The following is a 16,511-nucleotide window of genomic DNA, read 5'->3' on the forward strand; positions in this document are numbered from 1 at the left end:
AATTCCCTCCTGTTGAATTGGCCTTAAGTCCAATCAGACAGCTATTGGTTGCCCTCAAAGCTTTAGTGCCACTATTGCACTCTTAGGTCTACTTTGCAGGGCCAGTCATTATTTTGGTTTGCAGTCTTTAAAGCTGAGTGTTCATAACTTTGCTCTCCTGGCAGTTTGAAAAACACCTTCCAACATTATGAAAGCTATCAGTGAAGGAGGAGGCTTTCTAGAACAGTATGAGTTTGATTTTTCCATGTTTTGTAATTGAAGTATGTGGTGTTTTTAGCAGTAGGATCTTACCATCAAGATCTGCCAGACAACCAATAACAATGGCAATAGCCTGTATCGTTTTGGGGGGTCTCTTGAAGGAGGCATCCCTCCTCTAGCAGTAGGGGTTTTGTTTGTCTATGGCTTTTGAGGAGTGTTATACCCCCGTGTGAGGTAACTCCAATTAAAAATATATTTTATAAAACATAAATATGTAAGTATATATTTTATATAAACATGTGATATATATTTTATAAATATGTAAAATATGTATAACACAATATGTATAATGCATGATGAAGTAGTATATTTCCTATAGCTTTTTCAAACAACCACAGTGTATTTAGGCTTCTTCCCTCCTCTCTCTCTACTTTACCCTCTCTTTCTTCTCTACTTATTTCTCCCTCTCCCTGTTTTTCCCCTTTTCTTCCTTCCCTCTCATAACACTTGTATTTTGTGCTTTCCTTTATAGGTCTTTCTCCCCACCTCCCACAGAGGCTCCTTCCTAATTTCCTGGCTTCTACGGTTACTCCAAATTATATATTCAAACCTTAAGATTCAAGTTAGGATCTGCATAAAAGAGAGAACAGGCAGTGTTTATCTTTCTGGGTCTGTGTTACCTCATTCAGTATAATAATTTCCATTTCTATCCTTTTACCTGAAGATCTTATGATTTATTTTTTCTTTACAGCTGAATAGAATTCTATTGTATGTATGTACAATACTTCCATTATCTATTCATCAGTTGATGGACATGTAGGCTGCTTCCACTTCCTAGTTATTGTGAATAGAATGACTAGGAATAAGGTTGAGCCAGTATCTCTGTAGTAGGATGCTGACTCCTTTAGGTATACGCACAGGTGCAGTACAACTGTGTCATATGGTAGATCTATGTTTAGTTTTCTAAGGAATCTTCCCCCCCCACCCCACAGTAGCTGTACTGGTTTTCATTCCCACAAACAGTATAATGTTCCTTTTTCCCCAAATCCTTGCCAGCGTTTGTTGTCATTTTCATTCTTAATCTTGGCCATTCTGAATGGAATAAAATGAAATCTCAAATTACTTTTAATTTCCATTTCCTTGATGGCTCAAGATGCTGAACAGTTTTTAGAGGTATTTTGTAGCCATTTTTTATTTCTTCTTTTGAGAACTCTTTGTTCAAATAGAGCCCATTTTTAATTGAGTTGCTCTTTTTATTTTTTTTTAATTTTTGAGTTCTTTGTATATTTTGGATATTAATCTTCTATTGGATGTCTACTGGCAAAGATTCTCTCCCATTCTGTAAGCTTCTTTACGTGATTGATCACTTCCTTTGTTGTATAGAAACTTTTTAGTTTTTTTAAAAGATGTATTTATTTATTTATTATATGTAAGTACACTGTAGCTGTCTTCAGACACCCCAGAAGAAGGCATCAGATCTCATTACGGGTGGTTGTGAACCACCATGTGGTTGCTAGGATTTGAACTCAGGACCTTTGGAAGGGCAATCAGTGCTCTTAACCACTGAGCCATCTCTCCAGCCCTGAAACTTTTTAGTTTTATGAGGTCTGATTTATCAATTGTTACCCTCTCATTTGATCCCTGCAACTGATTAAACTAAAAATATCTGTAATTTTCCATACATGCTTAAGGACTTGAGTTCAAATTCTTTTAAATGTAAAAGATTCTTAACTCAAAGCAGATTATTATCAGGTGAATGGTCAAACGGAATATACACAAAACATACTTCCACAGTAATCTTCCACTAAAATTATGAATGACATCTTTTTCACTTGATTCTTTCAGAATTTTGTTTGTAGTTTATTCATTTTCACTTCTCCTCCAACCCCTCAAAGAACCATCTTCCATTCCCCATTTATCCAACTTTGTGTCCTAATTAAAAAAAAAACCAAAATAATGAATACAATTTGAGTTTTGCATATACTCTTGTGTGTGTGGCCCTCCACTGGAGTATAGGTCAGCCTACCAAGAGCCTACCTTATGTTTTGTCTATTCCTTCCTTCCTTCCTTCCTTCCTTCCTTCCTTCCTTCCTTCCTTCCTTCCTTCCTTCCTTCCTTCTTTCCTTCCTTCCCTCCTTCCTGCTTGCCTGCCTGCCTGCCTGCCTTCTTTCCTTTCATTTTATTTAAGACAGGGTCTTTCTATGTAGCCCTGGTTGTCCTGGAACTCACTATGTAGCATAGACTGGGCTCAAACTCACAGAGATCTGACTGCCTCTGCCTACTGAGTGCTGGAATTAAAGACGTGTCCTACCATACCTTGATCTTAGTTTTCTTTGCAATGTTCTGGTGACTTCCCCAGTGAAGATTATGTGATGGGTTACTTACTGGTGGTAAGAAATGCCTCTGAGATGGGAAATGTAAGGCCAGCAATTCCCAGCACCTTATTTCAGGTTCTCTGCTCCACACATGATCACTGAAATAGAAATTCTGAGTAGTCTGAGCCATATGTATTTCTACTCTTGAATGAGGAGTATGCGTGATTAGTAAAAAAAAAAAAATAGCTGAATAATTCTCTGAAGTCATCTTGAGGGTTTTGTTGCTAGTGGCAGCAAGACCAACATGCCATGGAGAGTGAGTGATAACTACATGGAATGGCATACTTTGCATTGCACGTATATATATTCTAAAGAAAACTGCATTGAAAAGGATGACATTCATAATTTTAGTAGGAGATTTCTGTGGATGTACACTTTGAATATACTTTGAGTATATTCAGTTTGAGCATCCACCTGATAATACTCTGCCTACATTAAGAAATTCTCTCCTATAAAAACCACATTTTTGTTTGTTTGTTTTAAAATTAGCTGATGATAAGCATGATGTAAAAAGATCTAATTCAGAAATGAGTGGAGTATTTTAGGGACATTTTTGTACCTGTGGGTAATGAGAGGAGAAAGAGTTCATGCTGGCTAATGTATGGATCAGCATAAAAGAATTTTATTATGAATACAGGAGTTCACGATAAAAAAAATTTTGGAAATTGTTGCACAGGAAGTTAAAGCCTTGCAAATTTGTAAAATACCAGCTAATTGAATTCTCTCTGATACTTCCCATTCATTTGCCCTTGAATAGAGTCCAATATAATTAATAACCAATAGGAAGCCACAAATGTTTCCCAACCAAAATAACTGAAGGTAGAGGTTTTGTAACATAGACAATACGTGTGTATTTTTGTTTCCCTTGGGTACAATAAAATGCAAGAATATTTTTGGTCCTGTTTTGAGAATAGTACAAAAACTTGAAGATAATTGTGCATATGCAAAGGTCCTGATACTGCCTTTCTTTGATGAGGAAAGCAAAATTCTTGCTTGGTTTAAGTAAAACAGAGATGATGCTAAATGGATTTCAAAAGGTTTTTTTTTTCTTCTGTCTTAAATTAATAACTTTCTTCAGACTCTAACAAATATAGACAAATAAATAGTCCTATGACTTTCTGGACATCTTCCTCTTCTAGATAAAAAAATATTTTACTAATCAATGATGTTCCCTGTATCTTTAGTAGTTAGAAAGACAATAAATGCATCCAATTTATTAGTTACAAAGACCAAGTAAATAACGATTCCTTTTAACCTTGTGGCTTTAGCAAATTTTCATGGATTTGGGTGAAATTTTTGTATCAGGTGGTCTAAGAAGATGATCTGAATGATTCTATTAATATGAAGATAATTTGGGAGTGATTCATTAACCATGAGTTAGAATGATAAAGCAGTTCTGAATCTTCTTCATTCTAGGCACTGATCTAACATATAGACCACTATACACATTCATAAGAAGACATAAGGTAAAAAATATGATCTTGTCTTTGAGGGGCACAGTCTGTTAAAGTATTGGCATGTCAGCAAGCGCTGAGCTATTGTCCTTTAGGGAATTCAGTAGATGATCATGGGCAACGTTTTGAGACTTCTGGCGAGTTGCATTGATCAGTTTCTGTTTAGCCATTGCTTTAAGACATCATTGCCTTCATGAATTCTTTTGGCATTGTCACAATTGTGACAAAGGGAGAGAGAACTCACATTTGCTGAGTGTTCTTCATTTGTTAATAATGTACATGCCAGTTTTGTTTCATTCTCATGATAAGCCTGAGAGAGGGGTAAAAATCACATGATTTTCAATATCCTCAGGAGAAAAAGGAGCCTCAAGGCAATTATTTTGGCTTCACAATTTGGAAAGCATAAGGAAACAAAATCCAGCTCTAACTAAGGAGCTCATTTATTTCTGCTCTGCCAAATTGTGAGGCTAGTAATGGAAATATGACTCATAATGTTAGAGGCCAGGCAGCCTGGGAGCAAATCAGAGTATGTTGCAAATAGTCTGAAATGAGGCCCGCCTTTCAAAGGGAGGGGCAGCCTGAATGCTGCTGTGGCAGTTACAGGGGGTTGGGGGAATTCCACTCCTGCATTCCAATTGTTCTCTCTAATGGTTACTTGGGTCTGATCAGATCCGTTTTCTCAAAGAAGCAGCCCTTTCCTCCTGCTATTACTTTATTGATTTTCAGTTGTTTTTTTTGGGGGGGGGCATCTTCAGAAGTTTATTTTCTCATAATATCATATCAGTGCTCTTTCTCTTTTCTTTTTTTTCTTTTTGTTATTTTTTATTAGGTATTTTCTTCATTTACATTTCCAATGCTATCCCAAAAGTCCCCCATACCCTCCCCCGCCCACTCCCCTACCCACCCACTCCCAATTCTTGGCCCTGGCATTCCCCTGTACTGAGGCATATAAAGTTTGCAAGACCAATGGGCCTCTCTTTCCAATGATGGCCAACTAGGCCCTCTTCTGATACATATGCAGCTAGAAGCACAAGTTCTGGGGGGTACTGGTTAGTTCATATTGTTGTTCCACCTAGAGGGCTGCAGACCTCTTTAGCTCCTTGGGTACTTTCTCTAGCTTCTCCATTGGGGGCCCTGTGATCCATTCAGTAGCTGACTATGAGCATCCACTTCTGTGTTTGCTAGTCCCCAGCATAGCCTCACAAGAGACAGGTATATCTGGGTCCTTTCAGCAAAATCTTGCTAGTGTATGCAATGGTGTCAGCGTTTGGAGGCTGATTATGGGATGGACATCCGGGTATGGCAGTCTCTAGATGGTCCATCCTTTCGTCTCAGCTCCAAACTTTGTCTCTAACTCCTTCCATGGGTGTTTTGTTCCCAATTCTAAGAGGGGGCAAAGTGTCCACACTTTGGTCTTCATTCTTCTTGAGTTTCATGTGTTTTGCAAATTGTAGCTTACATCTTGGGTATCCTAAGTTTCTGGGCTAATATCCACTTATCAGTGAGTGCATATCATGTTAGTTCTTTTGTGATTGGGTTACCTCACTTAGGATGATGCCCTCCAGGTCCATCCATTTGCCTAGGAATTTCATAAATTCATTCTTTTTAATAGCTGAGTAGTACTCCATTGTGTAGATGTACCACATTTTCTGTATCCATTCCGCTGTTGAGGGGCATCTGGGTTCTTTCCAGCTTCTGGCTATTATAAATAAGGCAGCTATGAACATAGTGGAGCATGTGTCCTTCTTACCAGTTGGAACATCTTCTGGATATATGCCCAGGAGAGGGATTGAGGGATCCTCTGGTAGTACTATGTCCAATTTTCTGAGGAACCTTCAGACTGATTTCCAGAGTGGTTGTACAAGCTTGCAATCCCACCAACAATGGAGTAGTGTTCCTCTTTCTCCACATCCTCGCCAGCATCTGTTGTCACCTGAATTTTTGATGTTAGCCATTCTGACTGGTGTGAGGTGGAATCTCAGGGTTGCTTTGATTTGCATTTCCCTGATGATTAAGCATGCTGAACATTTTTTTCAGGTGCTTCTCAGCCATTCGGTATTCCTCAGGTGAGAATTCTTTGTTCAGCTCTGAGCCCCATTTTTTAATGGGGTCATTTGATTTTCTGGAGTCCACCTTCTTGAGTTCTTTATACATATTTGATATTAGTCCCCTATCTGATTGGCAGGATCAATATAGAAAAAATGGCTGTCTTGCCAAAAGCAATCTACAGATTCAATGCAATCCCCATCAAAACTCCAACTCAATTCTTCAACGAATTAGAAAGGGCAATCTGCAAATTCATCTGGAATAACAAAAAACCTAGGATAGCAAAAACTCTTCTCAAGGATAAAAGAACTTTTCCACATCTTTTTTAGAACGTTGATTACGAACGTTGATTACCTATTTGAGATTCTTATTCATTTGTGTATGTATAATATGTGTTAGTGTGTGTGTGTGTGTGTGTGTGTGTGTGTGTACAGTCAGATGACAACTTTGGGAGACCATCCAGGCTTTCTACCTTGTTGAGAAAGGTTTCTTTGTTGTTAGCTGCTATGTAAGTGAAGCTAGAGGGGAGTTTTATCTGAGTTTTTTTGGTTTGTGCCCATTGGTGTTTCTGGATTGTCAGCCTCTCTCAAACCTAGTCCAAGATAGCAAAGCAAAAAGAAATTCAGGGAACTTGTCACAACATCATTCCCTGTACCCAGATGTCTATAAACTGTTAAAGGGGTAAAGTTACTGGTGCTGTACTAAGCCATGGGGTTACTTGCTTCATTTCCTTTATGCTTGACAGGGTTATTAGGGCTCCCTACAATCTAGCCAATCTTCTTGAAAAGGAGTGGAGAAAGCCCTGAGTGAATGTGTTCTGTGTTAACATGAATAGGCCGTGTCAGAGATCCCAGAACCTCAGATCCATGAAGGTATGGTAAAGCCTTTTACCCTGGGGTGAACTTCAGAGGCATGGCAAAGCTCTGAACCATTTGGAGACCGGATGCAAGTGTTGACAGTGTGTACACAAAAACGCCAATTATAGCTTTCCCTTCCCTGAATGTTTACAGCCTGAAGCCAACTCCCCCACAGAGACTGCTTCTACCAAGATTAGTGAATCCTGTATCCTTGATCCAGTTGTATACTGTAAATCCTGCCTTTACTCGTCTGTATGCCGTAACCCCACCTCTCTGTTCAACTCTATATAATAAACATGCCGAGCTTCCAGGCTGCTGTGGTTTCTCCAGCTGAGAGCCCAGACCGTTTCTGTTTGTGTATGTGTGTTCTTCTTTCATTCTCTATTTAGCCCAGTCAGATCCTAGATATCAGCAGTTTGGTTTTCAGGTCACTGTATTCTGTAAGTCACTTTGCATTCACACACTTATAATAAAAACATTTCACAACATACGGTTTTGAATTCTCCAACTACTATTGTGAAACTGTTTCTGGCTCCCTTCATTTCTGTCAGTTTTTGCTTTATATTTTCTAGTGCTGTTATTGCACGTACATGTTAGTAACAGCTTGATCCTTTTATAATTGTAAAATATTTCCCGTAATTTCTGATAACGTTTATACTTACTGTACACAATAATGGGTTTCATTGTGAAATTTTAAGATATGTATATATTGTATTTTGACCATATTTACCTGTTCTACCTCCCAAAAGTTCCCATTCTCTTTCCAGATTGTCTTTTACTTTGACATGTTTATCTAGTCTGGATCCCACATATGAAGAAAACATGATACTTGTCTTTCTGAGCCTGCCTTATCTCACTTAACATGATGACCTCTAATTTCCTTCACTGCCTTACAAATAAGTATAACTTTTCTCTTTAAGCATTTATCTGCCAGGTTCTCTTTATTCATTCATTGGCACGCACCTATTCTGGTTCCATAACTTGTGTCTTATGAATAGTTTTGAGATAAAAATGGATATGCTGGTATCTCTAATGTGTGTTGATTTTGATTCCTTGAAGTATATACCCATCTAGTAATGATTTTTTAAATATATTTTGTTTGACATTAGTATAACCAAAGTTTCCTGGTTTTACTCTCACAGTATGTATCTTTTTCCATTCCTTCACTTTCAAGCTATTTGTATCTTTGAATCTAAAGTATTTTTTGTTGTTATTGTTGACAATGCATACTTGGACCATGGTTCTTCCTAGTCTTAACAATCTCTGCCTTTTGATTGGATTCTTGAATTGACTCCCATCTCATGTTATTATAGATACACTTGAGTTTATGTCTGCTACATTTCTTTGCTTATCATGAATCACGTCTTTTGTTTTCTTTCTTTATTGCTATCTTTAACTTCAGATGAATAATTTTAATGTAGTATATTAGTTTTAATAATAATTGTACAACATTTTTCTGTTTTTAGTGGTTGCTCTAGGAACTGTAATATACATATTAACACATAATATTCAAGCTCAGATTTGCTGTAGCTTAATTCCACTAGTAATTAGTAATTCTAATTCTATGTAATTCCAAACCTCTTTTCCTTGGCTTATAGTACTATTGTGCTATAGTTTTGACCTGAACTATAACCCCAAAGCTCATACCATCAAGGTTAGATCTGTAATTTGATACTTTGGGGAGGTGATAGAACTTTTATGAGCTAGTACGAAGTCTTTTGGTCATTGAGAACATGCCTAAAGGAAGTGTGGTATCCTGATATTCTCCTCTAGCTTACTCCTTCATTTTTTATCCAACAAGATGAGTAGTTTTATACTGCCACAAACCCAAATCAACAGGGATGATTGATGATGGTCTGAAACCTATAAACCTGAAGACCCAAATAAGCCTTTATATTTATATTAGTTAATTAACTTGAGTATCTACTCTACTAACAGAAAGCTAATATACATTGTTATTCACACTACAAACTCAACAACATATTGTTGTAGTTGACATTTTGCTTTAGTATAGAATAGTTTATTTAGGGCATGGAGAGGGGAGTTAAGAGAATAGCAGAGACAGAGAAAGGTGGAAGGAAAGAACATAGAGAAGTAGAGGCCGGCCATGGCCACTTGGAGAGAGGGGTGAAGGGAATGGGGAGAAAGAGGACAAGAGGCAAGAGAGAGGCAAGAGTGTGAGATGTAATTGACATTTTACCATTTGCTATAATTTTCCTTTTTTTTGAAATTTTCTTTTTTTTTAATTAAGTATTTTCCTCGTTTACACATGCTATAATTTTCTTAACCTATTATTATTTTTCTCCTTTTTGCTGGTATTGAAACCAGTGTGTGTGTGTGTGTGTGTGTGTTTTTATGTGTGTATAAACATGCTATAGATTACAGGTCCAGCAATAATAATGATTTATGTTATTTTATAATAGCCCTTTAAGTTCATTAAAAGAAGAAAGTAGGAAAATACATCAACAACGAGTGTATTATGCTTACCTATGGGTACTATGGTACTCCTTGTTTGTTCTTATGGATTTGAGATATTGTCAGAAGTTTTTGTTTTAAGCTACATGACTTTTCATAGGTTTTTCTTATATACTTGATATAAAAGAAAGAAATTACCTCAATTTTTGCTTTTCTGGGAAAGCCTATGTTTTAGCTACTTTTCTCTTACAATGATAACACATCGTGACCAAAGTAAGTTGTAGAAAAAATAGTTTTTTGGGGAAGTTACAGTTTCAGAAGATGAGTCCATGACAATAATGGCATCATACATGGCAGCAGATAGGCAGGCATGGTGCTGGAGCAGTAATTGCGAGCTCATATCTTGAGACATAACCATGAGGAAGAGAGAGGTGAGAACAGTGTGAGCTTTTGAAACCTCAAAAGCCCCAGTAATACCTATTCCAACGAAGCCACACCTCCTAATCCTTCCCAAACAGTTCCATTAACATAGGACCTGATATGTTTCCCTTCTTGCTTCCATTGATATCCTTTATTTTTCCTAAATAGGCCTACTTATATTTTCATGTCTTCTTTTTTTTTTAAAGTGTAAGTTCCTTTGGATTGAGAGAGCACATATTTAATAGTTGTATTTCCAAGTCTGGCTTATTTTGTTTAACAAAATTATTATTTTTGTGATTATTTTGTTCTCTTCAGTTTCATTCATTATCCTGCAAATATTTTCTTCAATATGGCCAAATAAAACTCCATTATGTATATATACTTGTCATATTTTTATTATTTATTCTTCTGTTGATAGACCCTTAGACTTACTTCATAACTTGGATATTCTGAATAGAGCCACAGTAAAAATAACTACTCAGGTACTGTGATTATTAACAATAGCTTTGTTAAACATGGAATGAATGATTGACAGTTTGCTCATAGAAGACTTTGAATATGTTAATCTTCTATCTTCTGACATATATTGTTTCTGCTATAAAGATCTCTTACAAGTGACATAGATTTTTCTCTTGCCACTTTAATATTTCCTTCTTGTCTTTGACTTTCATCATTTTTACTGTACTACAACTGTTTATGGATTATTGGCATTTATCTTACTTATGCTTTATTGTGTCCCCTGGATATGCAGGTTATTGTCAATAAAGTTAGGGAGCTTTAGCTATAATTTATCTAAATATTTTTCTTGCCCTGTTTCTATTTTTATAGCTACTAGATACATTGTGTAATTCATAGTTCCCCCCATTTCTTTGTGACTATCTTTACTCTTTCATTCTTTGCTAGTCAGCAAACCTTATTGTCATTCCATCTATCTCCAAGGCCATTCATTTTTTTCTATTACTTAAAATCTAGTGTTGAACCTTCCTTTTCAATCTAGTGTTGAGTATTTTCCTTTTTCTCTTTGTTTTTTTTTTATTTTGTTTTTTTCATACTATTCTCCTCCTCCTCCTCCTCCTCCACAACCACTACTAACACCACCTCCTCCTCCTTTTGGGGGGATAAAAATTCACTATGTATCCCAGGCAGATCTACAACTCTTGATCCTATCACTTTGATTCCTAAGTACTGGGATTATATACAAGAGTTACCAAGCTTGACTCTAATTACTAATCTCTCTCTCTCTCTCTCTCTCTCTCCTTTCTTTTCTTCTTTTCTTTCTTTCTTTTTTTGAGACAGTGCTTCTCTGTGTAGTCCTGGATGTCCTTGAAATTACTCTGTAGACCAGGCTGGCCTCAAACTCAGAGATCTGCCTGTCTCTGCCTCCTGAATGCTGGAATTGAAGGTGTGTGCCATAATTACTAACGTTTCAAGCCCCAAACTTCAATTTATTTCTTTCAAGTAAGTTGAGGTTCTTTTTTTTTTTTTTTTTTTTTTTTTTTTTTGGTTTTTCGAGACAGGGTTTCTCTGTGTAGCCTTGGCTGTCCTGGAACACTTTGTAGACCAGGCTGGCCTCGAACTCAGAAATCCACCTGCCTCTGCCTCCCAAGTGCTGGATTTAAAGGCGTGTGCCACCCCGCCTGGCTTAAGTTGAGGTTCTTGATATTCTTCATTCGATGCCACAATGACATTTTTATCCTTGTTTAATTTTTGAATCAAAGTTTCCTTTAGTCCATAGATTTATTAGATAATAATATTATTATCCTGTTAAATCCTGTACCTGTTCACAGTCTTTCAGGCTGATCTGTTTCCAGTTATGCTTTGTTTTTGTTGTTGTTACTGGTAGATAGATACTGGACCTTAGTTGATATAGTGCAGCAACTCAAGGTATTACTTCCCAAATTACACTTATTATTTGCTTCTAGAGTGGCTGAATTATTGCAATGAAGTTTATCTGTTCTTTCTCTTCATGGTATACCACAGTGGTAAACATCTCATGGCATTCCTCATATACATACAGCTTTGAGTATGCCAGATACCTAGGCACAATAGTGACAATGGTACTGTCATTTTCTTTCACTCTTTCCCTAACCACATCTAGCCAGTTAAGGCCCTATACTTCCAGGATTACCTTTCGGTCATACGTTCCACTTTAAAATTGTCTTCCCTTATCTGTAGTTGAGTGTTCAATAGTTTCGGTATCATGTGACCAAAAAATATCAAATAGAAAATTCCAGAAACAAACAATTCTTAATTTAAATTGTATATGTTCTGAGCAGTATGTTGAAATATCTCTCCAGCTTTATCAGGGCATTAATAATCCTTTTGTCTAACATTTCAACACTTTCCACTTGTTAGCAGACATCTTAGCTACTATAAAGAAAATCAGATTAATTGTTGAGTGTTACAGTACTGACTTCCAAGTAGCAGCCCAGTACTGTATCACAATTGCCTATATCATGCACCTCACTTTATTTCATCATATAGGCATTGATGACATCACATCAACTAAAAAAAGACTAGGGTGAATACAGTATGATACCTTGCAAGAAAAAAGAAAGACTAAGCACAACATTTTTTACATTTAATTTTGACTTTTACTTTATATGTCTGTTTTTGGTTTTTTTTTTCTATATGCATGTCTGTGTACCATGTGCCTTCCTTGTGCCAATGGAAACTAGAAGAGACTATTGGGTCCTCTGGACTATAGTTACATATAGTTGTAAAACACCATATGGGTACTGGGAATCATGCCTGGTCCTTTAGAAGACAGCCAATGCTTTTAACCATTGAGCCATTTCTCCAATCCCCCTAACTCAACTTTATTGCCAGCATATTGTTATACCTGTTCTGGGTTTTTATGTTGTTGTTGCTTTTTATCAATCTCTTACTGTTTCTAATTTATAAATTAAACTTTATGATAGGCTGAGACAAAACAAAGAGAAAATTAAGGGTTACAGTTTACCTTTCCTTCTGAAAGAATCAAGAGACTTTAATACCACTGATAAAAACAAAATTGCCTACAGAAACAATGCATGTTTTCCAAAGGATATCCCCAATAAGGATATAAAGAATAATGAGAGAACTCTGTCTACTTAGGTTTGGAATGTTTATAACCTTGATTTTTTTTTTTTTTACCATCAATACTCTTCCATTGTCCACAGATCTAAACAACACACCTTATAAAACCAACTTACAGCTTCATTTACAAAATGAAATTCTGTAGAAGAAATAAACAAACAAGCCAATATATTTTATTTTATTTCATTTTAAATTTACTTAAAATTTAAGCTTGCCTAATCTTTTAACCTTGTAAACTATACCCTGAACAATGTAACTAAAAAAAAATTCACAACTTCTTTTTCTGCCTCTCTCGGTCTGTCTCTCTCTCTCTGTCTCTCTCTCTGTCTCTCTGTCTGTCTGTCTGTCTGTCTGTCTCTCTCTCTCTCTCTCACAGAGAGAGAGAGAGAGAGAGAGAGAGAGAGAGAGAGAGAGAGGAGAGTCACTGTAAGGAAAATGAGATATGACTCTACTTTGAGAAGTATATACCTATGATGTCAGACATACCTCCTTCCTTCCCAGATAACTCTTTGTTTTAACCCCATTCTTAAGCTCTTATGTTAAAAGTGTCTTTTAACAAACTCTAACTCTACTTCTTACTGGCTTGTCCTGATTTATTCAAGTGGAGGTCCTTAAGAAGGAAGGGATTTCCTTAGGCTGCTGTGGGTGGTAGCATGGATCTGTTTCCATTCTTGCTACCTGTTGAAGGTACATGGTGTTGAGGAGAAGCTCTATGCATACTAATTAATATATGCATATACACATGTTTGTACATGTGTAATATATACATGTTTATATGTGCATGTATACACACCCACCCACATAGTTTTGTTACTGTCTGAGGTTTTAATGATCTACTGGGTATCCTGGAATCAGAGAACTACTGTAATCAAATTTTATTAATTGTATTAGTTACTTTTCTGTTGCCATGATAAAACAACAAAAGTAACTTAAGAAAACAGAGTTTATTTTATCTGACAGTTCCAGAGAGATAAGAGTCCATCATGGTGAGGCAAAGACACAACAGCAAGTTACAAGCATGGTGGGAAGGACAGGAAACTGAGAACTCATATTTTATTATTATTATTTTCAATTTTTTTTACAGTCTAGTTGTTATCCCCCTCCCAGTCTGCCCTCCAACAGTACCTCATTCCATTCCTCCTTCCCCACCCTGTCTCCAAGAGGATGTCCCCACCCCTCCACCCTCACCCCATCAGACCTCACCACTCACTGAGGCCACACCAGGTAGTCTTCTGCTGTATATGCATTGGGGCCCTTGGACTAGCTCACATATGTGGCCTGAATGGTGGGTCAGTGTCTGAGAGATCTCTGGGGTCCAGGTCAGTTGACACTGCTGGTCTTTCCATAGGGTCACCCTCCTCAGCTGTTTCTAGCTTTTCCCCAATTCAACCACAGGGCTCCCCAGCTTCTGTTAAGTCTGTATCATCTTTATAAGATTGGATTTAAGGCCATCTCTTGTGCTTCAGTTGTGTTAGGATATGCAGGGCTTGATGCAGTAGGATAGAATGCAGTTGGGAAGTATACTGACTTTGGGATTTGGCAGCAATAAGTTCTCTTCAAGATCCATGACCTCAGTCACCCCAGGTGGTTAGCTCCCTTTCCAGTATCCAACATGATTTTCCTCTGTATTGGTGGACCGTACCTCCATTTAGATAGAGACTTGTTGGCTCTCACCAATTTATGAGTGTCATTGCACTGTATTGAGACTGTTGATCTTCCTATCTGGTCTCCCTCCTCTTCAGCTTCTTCCAGCTTTACCCCAATTCTACCATAGGGGTTCCTAGCTTCTGTCCACTGGTTGGGTGTAAGTATCTGCATCTGTCTCAGTCAGATGCTTGTTGGGTCTCTGGACGACAGCCATGCTAGGGTCTTGTCTGTGAGCACACCATAGCATCAGTAATAGTGTCAGGCCTTGGAGCCTTCTCTTGAGATGGATCCCAATTTGGACTGGTCACTGGACCTCCTTTCCCTCAGTCTCTTCTCCATTTGTCCCTGCAGTTCTTTTAGACAGGAACAATTCTGGATCAGAGTTTTTTGACTGTGGGATGGCAACCCCATACCCCACTTGATGTCCTGTCTTTCTACTAGAGGTGGGCTCTACAAGTTCCCTCTCCCCAGTGTAGGGCATTTCATCTAAGGTCCCTCTCTTTAAGTCCTGAGAGTCTCTTACCTCCCAGGTCTCTGGTGCATTCTGGAGGGTCCTCCCAACCTCCTACCTCTGAGGTTGCCTGTTTCCATTCTTTCTGCTGGCCCTCAGGGTTTCAATCCTATTCCCCCCACCAATACCTGATCCAAAGGAATATTTTAGTCAGTGTTTGATATTTGTTTTGAACCCTGGCAGGCTCTTTCAATCTATTTTACTCATTCATTGTCTCCTGCATGTTTGCTGCCAATATTCTAGGCTCTGTTGTCATTAGATCTAGTAATCTCCTCCCAAATCCCTTCATTATAACCTTATTCCGTTGTGAGGGCTCTTAGGGCTAAACAGCTCTAACATAGTTGCAAATGAATTCAGTTCCTTTAAGAGATGGGGAACAATCCATTTTATAACCTGGTTATCCCCCACCCCCATCATCACCCCTGGTACTGAGGAAGAATCTGTTAGCCAAGGTTTTGAGCTGGAAGTGGGGGACGATGGCAAGCTTCCCATCCCCATGTGTGAAGTAAACACTGTGGGAGCTGAGCATTCATTGTGGAGGGGCTGCAGTCATCAAAGTTCTTTCCCATTTACCTATCCTGCTATGGACCCAGGATCTCAGAAGGTGCTCAAGTTAGAAGTTCTAATTTACTATGGGCAGGAGAGAAGTTCCCCTTACTGACCATAGTGCTCTGGCTTTAACCTAACACTAGGATTCTCCTCTTCCTATGAAGAATACCCTCTGGCTGGTTGGTTAGGTGCTAGCCAAGAGTGTGCCAGTGTCAGTCCAGAATGAAGTTTGCTCATCATTGAGCTGGGAGCTGGGGGAAGAAAGAACAATATTGGTTCACAAACTACAAATTCTAGTAGATATTTTTCATTTCCTATTTGTTTTTATGGCCATTCCCAGAGGCTTTCAAGGCTGGTTTTTTTGTTTGTTTGTTTGTTTGTTTGTTTGTTTGTTTGTTTTGAGACAGGGTTTCTCTGTGTAGCTCTGGCTGTCCTGGAACTCACTTTGTAAACCAGGCTGGCCTCGAACTCAGAAATCCGCCTGCCTCTGCCTCCTAAGTGCTGGGATTAAAGGCGTGCGCCACAACTGCCCGGCTAAGGCTGTATTTTTTAAATACTACCTAACTTATATTACTAATTGTATTGGGGAGCAGGTTAGCATAGTTGCCCACCTTCTTGCTGCCAGAAGTCACTTTCTTAAATAAAGGTCTGTGTTTAAATCTTTTCTTGTTTTGTCTATATCCATTTCCTTAATCTCATCCTACATCACATGGCTTTATTTATAAAACACAGAAATATTTGACCAGGTCTAAGGCACTATTATCCCTTCTTTGGAATACTGCAATAGTTTTCTGATTGATCTTTTGCCTATGTTCAGCAGACTTGTTCCCTGTATTGCCTGACAGGCCAGTACATCCAGTTAAAATTTAAATTGTATCATAACACTCCTTTTCTTACACCCATGTGATGTCAGAGAAGAAGGCCATGTTCTTACAAATGGCCTCACTGAATCTACAATAGA

The sequence above is a fragment of the Mus musculus genome, chromosome X (assembly GCF_000001635.26).
Source record: "Mus musculus strain C57BL/6J chromosome X, GRCm38.p6 C57BL/6J".
Taxonomy (NCBI): domain Eukaryota; kingdom Metazoa; phylum Chordata; class Mammalia; order Rodentia; family Muridae; genus Mus; species Mus musculus.